This window comes from Stigmatopora nigra, chromosome 21 (assembly GCF_051989575.1).
Source record: "Stigmatopora nigra isolate UIUO_SnigA chromosome 21, RoL_Snig_1.1, whole genome shotgun sequence".
Taxonomy (NCBI): domain Eukaryota; kingdom Metazoa; phylum Chordata; class Actinopteri; order Syngnathiformes; family Syngnathidae; genus Stigmatopora; species Stigmatopora nigra.
This window is the reverse complement of record NC_135528.1, coordinates 4954912-4963087: the sequence shown is the minus strand read 5'-3', so window position 1 is coordinate 4963087 and position 8176 is coordinate 4954912. Positions and strand designations below refer to the sequence as shown.

Sequence of the window (8176 nt, the reverse complement as noted above, 5' to 3'; positions counted from 1 at the left end):
ATTCTCAGTGCCGGCAAAGATTTTCCAAATATTCAGTTAAAAAGAATAAGTTAAAATGCCTAATTGTTTAAGTGTATAAGTATTCAGTGGTGGATGAAGCATTTTGTCCAAAAAATGACTAAGTGTTTCACCCAATTTCCTTGGATAAAACGTTTCAACACCTATGCCGAAGGCAATTCGGAATATAACCTTTTACATACACACACACACTGACTAATGCACGTTATTATGAAAACAATTTCTATTTTGTGTTTGTCTATATTTAATGGGCGTGGCCGAGGTTAGAGTTCAAATAGTCGATGTCATACAGGAAACTGGCGATTGAGACTGCACGGGCGTGCACTGCAGAGCTGCTCAGAGCTGACAATTTGACGAAGAATGGCTGACAAACTTCTCACAAGACGTTGCTGCACATGTTGTATGTCGCCGTTTGGGGATTTCGAAGCCCCAGTTCTCATCTTAAGAGTGATCGTTGACGGTAGCATGCTCCGTTAGCGTGATGCAGCTATGACGGCAAAATGTTTGCAAACAAATTGGCTGCATTGCGTTACCGATCGCTCTTTGTTTTGAAACTAATCATTCCTTTGTGTGTTTCAGTCCCTCAACGAGCACCACCGACTACTGGGAAACATCAAGAATGTGGCCGAAACGACCAGAAAGGATCAACTGGTCGACGCCATAACAAAGGGGGTATTTTTTGAATAGTTCCGATTTTCTCCGTTTAATATTTAAACTTCAGCTTTCAGCATTCAAGGATTTACGCAATTGGCTCGTTTTTCATCATGATACATTCAAATTTTGAATGAAATCACTAACTAACTTTGCGTTTTTTAACAGCAAAAATCTGTGGATAATTCACCCACACAAATGCATTAGTGGATGCGAACGGAATTAACAGTAATCCCTCGATTATCGCGGTTAATGTGGACCGTGATAAATGGAAAAATCGCAAAGTAGGGTCAACCCAATTGAATTTAATTAAAAAAATACTGTAGTAGCAAGTGGGGTAGCTTCCGCTTGAGTTTCAATGTGGCTTTTCACATTTTTCTGATTTCAAAAAAATAATATGCCATGTAGTGGCACTAGGCCCTTAAATAAATAATATAATTTTAGCCCCTTAACTTTCTTTAAGACCTCAGGGTTAAACAGTAATCCCTTGGTTATCGTGGTTAATGTAGAAAAGACATGGCTGCTATAAAGGAAAAATTTAAAGTAGGGTCATCCCTATTGAATTTAATTTAAAAAACATAATATAGTGGCAAGTGAAGAGTAGCTTCTGCTTGAGTTTCAATGTGGCTTTTCACATTTTTCTGCATTTAAAAAAGTAGTCTGCCATGCAGTGGCACTGAGCACTTAAATAAATTATAATTTTAGCCCCTTAACTTTCTAAAAGACCTAGGCTAAATGGTAATCCCTTAATTATCATGGTTAATGTAGACCAGACATGTTGCGATAAAGGAAAAATTTAAAGTAGGTTTATGCATATTGAATTTAATTTTTCAAATAAATACTATAGTGGCAAATAGAGAAGTAGCTTTTGCTTGTGAGTTTCAATGTGGCTTTTCACATTTTTCTGAATTTAAATAAATAATCTGCCATGTAGTGGAACTGCTAATATTTGATGGATTAAAACAATCATGTATTTTTACCCCATTAACTTTCTTTAAGACCTCATGGCTTGGATCTTTTAACTTTTAAATGTGGTTTTGACAAAATTTAAGTGAGGCATTTATTCAACCATAGTGCAGGGGTCATTTTTGACTTGCGTATGGTAAAATAACTTTTTTTCTTGGTGTAAGAAGAGAAAAACAAGCATTTTAAGATAATTATTTTTTAAGAATGAATAGATTTGAAATGATTGACTGAAAAACTCAAGGCCAAAGTATTTAGCCTGAAATGTTTTATTTTTTTTCAAAATAAAAGATTTCCCCAATTCTGGTAAAACCTTCCTTGTGAATGTATTTTTTAAAAATGCTTAGATTGATTCTGGTGTAACATCCAGCACTGATATATGCATTTTTTCAAGATAAAAGTTGAGACCTTGCAAATGTTTTTTTTACTTAACTTTGTATATTGACCCTTTTTTTGTTTCCAGAATTCCACCCAAGTTGAGATGGACTACACCACTCCCTGATTCTGGTAAAATCTCACTTGCAAATGGTTAAGTTAAAAACATTTGCAAGGTCTTGCCTTTTATTTTGGAAAAAAAATGTAGATTAATTCTGGTGTAACATCCAGCACTGATCTATGCATTTTTTTCAAGATAAAAGGTAAGACCTTGTGAATATATTTTTTACTCAACCATTTGCAAGTGAGGTTTAACCTGAATTCCACCCAAGTCAGGTAAAACCTCACAAGGTCTTGCCTTTTATTTTGAAAAATGCATAGATTGGTGTTGGTGTAATAGCCAGCACTGATCTATGCATTTTTCAAAATAAAAGTTGTCCTAAACTTGATATATTGACCCTTTCTTGTTTTACAGAATTTCACCATTGAACAGATAGGCTCAGAAGCCTTAATTTTTTTTCTCTGCTGGATGGTCAACGTGAACCAGTCTGACATTTTTCAAAATAAAAGGTAAGCCCTTCCCATTGGTTTTTTAACTAACTTTGTGCCTTAACCCTTTTTTTTTTTGTTTTCCAGAATTCCACCAGGGGGTGGAGAAGATTCGATTTTTTACGATGCTGGACCAACAACGGGAACCAATCTACAAACTTTTTCAAAATAAAAGCTGGAGCTTTTATTTTCTGGATTTCCTGCTGGTGACAGGAGGAACTACTTCAAGTTTTTCAAAATAAAAGGTGAGCCCTTCTCATTGTTTTTTTAACTAACATTGTACTAACCCCCCCTTTTCAGTTTTCGAATCTTCTCCACCAGGGGGTGGAGAAGATTCGATTTTTTACGATGCTGGACCAACAACGGGAACCAATCTACAAACTTTTTCAAAATAAAAGCTGGAGCTTTTATTTCCTGTATTTCCTGCTGGTGACTGGAGGAATTACTTCATTTTGCTCAAGTTTTTCAAAATAAAAGCTTTTAAATGTATGCATGTGTTTTGTCTTTAATAAAAGATGCAAGTCACAATCAGAGTTAAATATTTTATTTACAAGTAAACATTTTAAATTTGGAAAAAAACACTTAGAAAAATTAAATAAAAAAACTTAGGAAAAAAAAAGAACAATAAACACTTAGAGAAAAAAAGGGCAAAAAAACACTTAGAGAAAAAAAGGGCAAAAAAACACTTAGGAAAAAAAATGAACAAAAAAAAGGGCAATAAACACTTAGAAAAAAAAAAGAACAAAAAAACACTTAGGAAAAAAAAGGGCAATAAACACTTAGAATATTTTTTTTAAAAAGCTGGGGGAAGAAACACTTAGGCAAAAAAAAGATGGTGGTATATATGTAGGAAAAAAAGCTGGGGGAATGAACAATAAAAAAAATTAGAACAAAAAAGCTGGGAGAATAAATTGAATATCCAAAAATCAGGGGTATATATATTTAGCATATACTTTCTTTAAAAGCTGGGGGCATAAATAATATTTTTTTAAAAAGTTGGAGCAATAAACATTTAGAATTTTTTTTTAAAAGCTGGAGAAATAATATATTTAGGATTTTATTTTTTTTAATAGTTCAAGAAAAAACATATTTTGAAAGTATGAGCAGTTAACACTTAGAATATTTTTTTTAAAAGCTAGAGAAATAATATATTTAGGATTTATTTTTTTTTAAAACCAAGGGGAATATAACATTTTTTTTAATAGCTGAAGGAATAAACCATATTTTAAAAGTTGGAGCTGTTAACACTTAGAGTATTTTTTTTTAAAAAGCTAGAGAAATAATATATTTAGGATTTAATTTTTTTTTAAAAACCAAGGGGAGTAAACACTTGGAAGAAAGAATAAACACTAGTCTTGTACTTGGGAAATTGACTTAAGAAAAATCTACTTTAACAAATGAAGTTTCTAATCTTTAATAATACCCTTGTGGACTTTACCTATATAAGAGGTCACAACACCAACTTATGTTCAGTGAAACCTCACCATAAAGATCAGATATCACATCATGGAGTTCCACAAGATTATAATATTTAAAGCTTTTATTTAGTTTGGATGAAGACTTGGATACTTTGCAATAAACAAATACGTTAACCTTTGAGAAGCCTGCCAGTCATCTCTGAAGTGCAGATAAGTCACAAGTGACACGGACCTGATGTGTACAAAGAAGAGAACAAAACTTAATATAGAGAATTAAGATTCACCAAAAAGGCTTAATGTTTTTTTTTAAATTAATTTTACCTTGATGTGGCCCAATCTCCTCTCCTTTAACCTCAAGGGCGTGTGTTCTGGACACTCTGGGAGAGCTGCATCCGGATGCTAAAAAGAGAGAACTTGATTTAAGCAAACTAGTTGGGAGTTGCAAAACTATTATTGCAAGATGGAGAAATCTTACAACAAACTTAATAATATACAATCAAGATAATGAATGAAAATAAGTTAGTGACTGCTACGTGCTATTCTTTTCCCTTTTCAAACAAGGCGATTAAATATACACAGTAGCAATAACAGAAGAAAGTTGACGTAACCATTTTTGTATCAATATTTTTTAGAGTGTGAAATCAGAACAATTACAAATTGGAAATGGCACTCGTGGTGGAATCTATCTTTACATCCAACATTAGTTGTACCACTGGATGTAATTTAGGAGAGAGCATCTACCCATCAAACTAACTATACTCATGTTGATAAATCTGACAAAAAACTTAGTAATATACGATCAAGCTAATAAATGAAAATAAGTTAGTGCGCCGTGTGGTGCTTTTCTTTTCCCTTTATCAGACAAGGTGATTAGATATACACAGTAGCAATATCAGTTAGAAGAAAGTAGACATAACTATTTTTGCATCAATAATGTTTAGAGTGAAATCAGAACAATTAAAAATTGAGGCGTTTAGTACAGATAAGGCGATTAAATATACACAGTAGCGATAACAGTTATAAGAAAGTTGACATAACTATTTTGCATCAATAATTTGAAGTGTGAAATCTGTTTACATACAACACAAGTCGTGCCACTGGATGTCACCTAACCATCAAACTAACTATACTTACGTTGACATCTCGACTTTGTTTGATTAGATTAAAAGTATTTCTACACGACGGAATAATGGACAGAAAACGGACAATACGATTAAAGCCAAATGAAAAGTGTCGTCGTGTCACTAATGCTAAAATAGCTAGTCAGATGCGGCACACATCGGGATAGGAAAAGGATCTCAAACTTCAATTGTCGACGGTGTGTTGAAGCTGGCATTAAAGTAACAGATTAACCGGCGTTTTGGGCTCAATCGATTACTAATAAGTCTCACGATGGCGTGATAAAACGCACTTATGACCGTAAAACGCAAGAGAACTTACCTCGTTCGGATGCATGCGTCTCGACCGCCGGAAGAGAAATGGCTTCCTGAAAGAATGAGGTACCGCGCATGTGCCAAATTTAAACAGCTGGTTGGCCTACGCTCATACAGCAAAGTGAGGATCTTGCTGCTCATCTATGGAATTCCCCTATACATCAATAAAAATACCAATCAAAAATACTTACATCTAAAACTCCCTGATAACCAAAGCTTTATCAGGATGATAAAATCCATTTTTCCTATGCAGGAAAGAAAAACAAGTTATCTCGTGGTGGTTTAGATATAATTTATTAAAAAAGAAACCCAACAATAACTCTGTGTTCTTTTTTTTTTTACATAATGATCAAGGATTTTTATTATCGTAGACTCTTTCATAAGTTTCAGGTTCATTACAGAAAATGTTTATAGTACAGCGTTGTTCAATGTCTCCTCATTGCTTTAATAATAATCATAACTTCCTTAGGAGTGCTGGTCACATATCTGTACAATATGATTCTATTTCTTTTCTCTTTAATCTGTACAATTTTTTGAAGTCATTTAAAAAGGCCGTCAGCAATTAAAGAAGCTGCTTCTTCTCTTGCTATTTTTTTTCCTCTTAAATAGTTGCTCAAATAAAATATATTTCCCTCCCCACCCCAAGCTTTTCCCTAGGAAAAGGGATCAGGAACAGTAGGGTATTGGGCAAATATTCTCTACCGAAACCTCTCAAAATGAATGAAGCCCAACACCCTACCGCCCTTTTTTTTAAAATTCTTCTTCCCTTTCCCACCCGGGCAATTTGGCACCGCGCACATAAACAAGACTCACGAGATAAACGACAAGCAAAGCTTTTTGTGAAGCCAATATGATGCATACTAATGAGAGAGAAAAAGTATCACCTCAAAAAGAAGAAAAAAGGACCTTGGACATTCCCCCCCCCCCTCTTTTTCCTCCTAACTGCAGCACCATGGGAAGTCTCGAGTTGGTGTAGTGGGTTGCACACTCGCCTTGGCATGGAGAGAACGTGATTAAAAAATTAAAAATATTTTTCTTTTTTTTTTCTTCTTGTTCCATTTTCCAGACCACATGGTGTAGTGATCAGCCAAACAACGGCCACGGGAATCGAACCCAGGTCTCCCAGACGGGAGTCCTGTGACCTAACCTCTGCGCCAACCAAGTGACATCACTTTACTTTGTAATCATTTGAGTCTCTTGAGAAGAAGTCCACAGAAACAACTAAGTGAAAAAGTGTCTCGACCGGGAATCGAACCCAGGTCTCCCAGACATGAGTTGAGTGAACTAACCTCTCCGCCAACCAAGTGACTACACTTTTCTATGTAATCATTTGAGTGTCTTGACAAAAAGTCCACATAAACAATTAAGTGAAAATGTGTCGAAACCGGGATTTGAACCCAGGTCACGTCAACAAGAGACAGGTGAGTTAACCACTACACCACCAAGTGATTACACTTTCATTTGTCATCATTTGAAGCTCTTGACTACAAATACACAGAAACAACAAAGTGAAAATGTGTCCCAACCAGGATTTGAACCCAGGCCACCTAGACAAGAGACAGGTGAGTTAACCTCTACGCCACAGCACCATGGTATAGTATGTCGTTTCTTAGCAAAAAAGCCCTACTACACTATTTTCTCACCAAAAAATGCACTATACTTCTCATTTTTGCATTCTCCCTATTCATCTAAACTATGTTTATACTTTTATCCAGAATTAAAAACAAACTTATTTCCAATCTTAGCTACTTCAAGTACTCGACTGATCACCAAAACTATAAACACAGACTCAAAAATGCAACTCCTTTTAAAATCCCCATCAAATCCAGAAAAACATACCTTAAATTTGTCCTCTGATCCAACATGCGTCTTATTAGAGGACGTGTAGTCATTAGTCCAAGATTCACTTTGGGTCACTGGGGATGAGCCACTGTCAATATTGGACATCTGAAAAGACATCACGCTACTTTCCATTGCTTTATTTGACTCATCCTAACGACCTATTCATCATTGTGTCTATTCTTGTTGCGCTCTGACATCAATGGCCAATATTTCGATGCAACTGCAATTATCACCTCTGTCACTGCACTTTCAAATTTTTAGTCATCATGTCACACACTTTCAATTTGCGCAATTCACGACATTTTAACAAATTAGATGCTGGCTAATAGCAGAGAATGAATGAAAAAAACAACAACCACTTTAAAAAGATAAAAAAAGATATGAGCCTGAAAAGATATGAAAAGCCTTACTATACATGGTCATTTTTTTAAAGACAAAAGCCTTACTATATATGGTCATTTTATAAGAAAATGCCTAATTATACATGGTCATTTTTTAAAGACAAAAGCCTTACTATACATGGTAATTTTTCAAGAAAATGCCTTACTATACATGGTAATTTTTCAAGAAAATGCCTTACTATACATGGTAATTTTTCAAGAAAATGCCTTACTATACATGGTAATTTTTAAAGAAGTGAGTCTTACTATACATGGTCATTTTTTAAGAAAATGCCTTTCTATACATGGTAATTTTTAAAGACAAAAGCCTTACTATACATGGTCATTTTTTAAAGACAAAAGCCTTACTATACATGGTCATTTTTTAAGAAAATGCCTTACTATACATGGTCATTTTTAAAGACAAAAGCCTTACTATACATGGTCATTTTATAAGAAAATGCCTAATTATACATGGTCATTTTTTAAAGACAAAAGCCTTACTATACATGGTAATTTTTCAAAAAAATGCCTTACTATACATGGT

General features: G+C 34.4%; 2 long non-coding RNA genes across 3 annotated transcripts; one reads left to right on the top strand and one right to left on the bottom strand.

The window, feature by feature from the left end:
* The first annotated feature begins 249 nt into the window (after window positions 1-249).
* LOC144214543 (uncharacterized) lies at window positions 250-3045 on the top strand. 2 transcript variants are annotated; one of them, XR_013330246.1, is made up of 6 exons: window positions 250-418; window positions 598-690; window positions 2096-2343; window positions 2483-2577; window positions 2644-2801; window positions 2878-3045. It is a non-coding gene; the product is annotated as an uncharacterized LOC144214543 (long non-coding RNA). The 2 variants fall into 2 exon arrangements; XR_013330245.1 differs by having other exon boundaries at window positions 2857-3045.
* Window positions 3046-3084: 39 nt separating this feature from the next.
* LOC144214925 (uncharacterized) lies at window positions 3085-5553 on the bottom strand. Its single transcript, XR_013330297.1, has 3 exons — window positions 5415-5553; window positions 4296-4373; window positions 3085-4206 (listed from the first exon to the last, which is right to left on the bottom strand). It is a non-coding gene; the product is annotated as an uncharacterized LOC144214925 (long non-coding RNA).
* Window positions 5554-8176: the final 2623 nt, after the last annotated feature.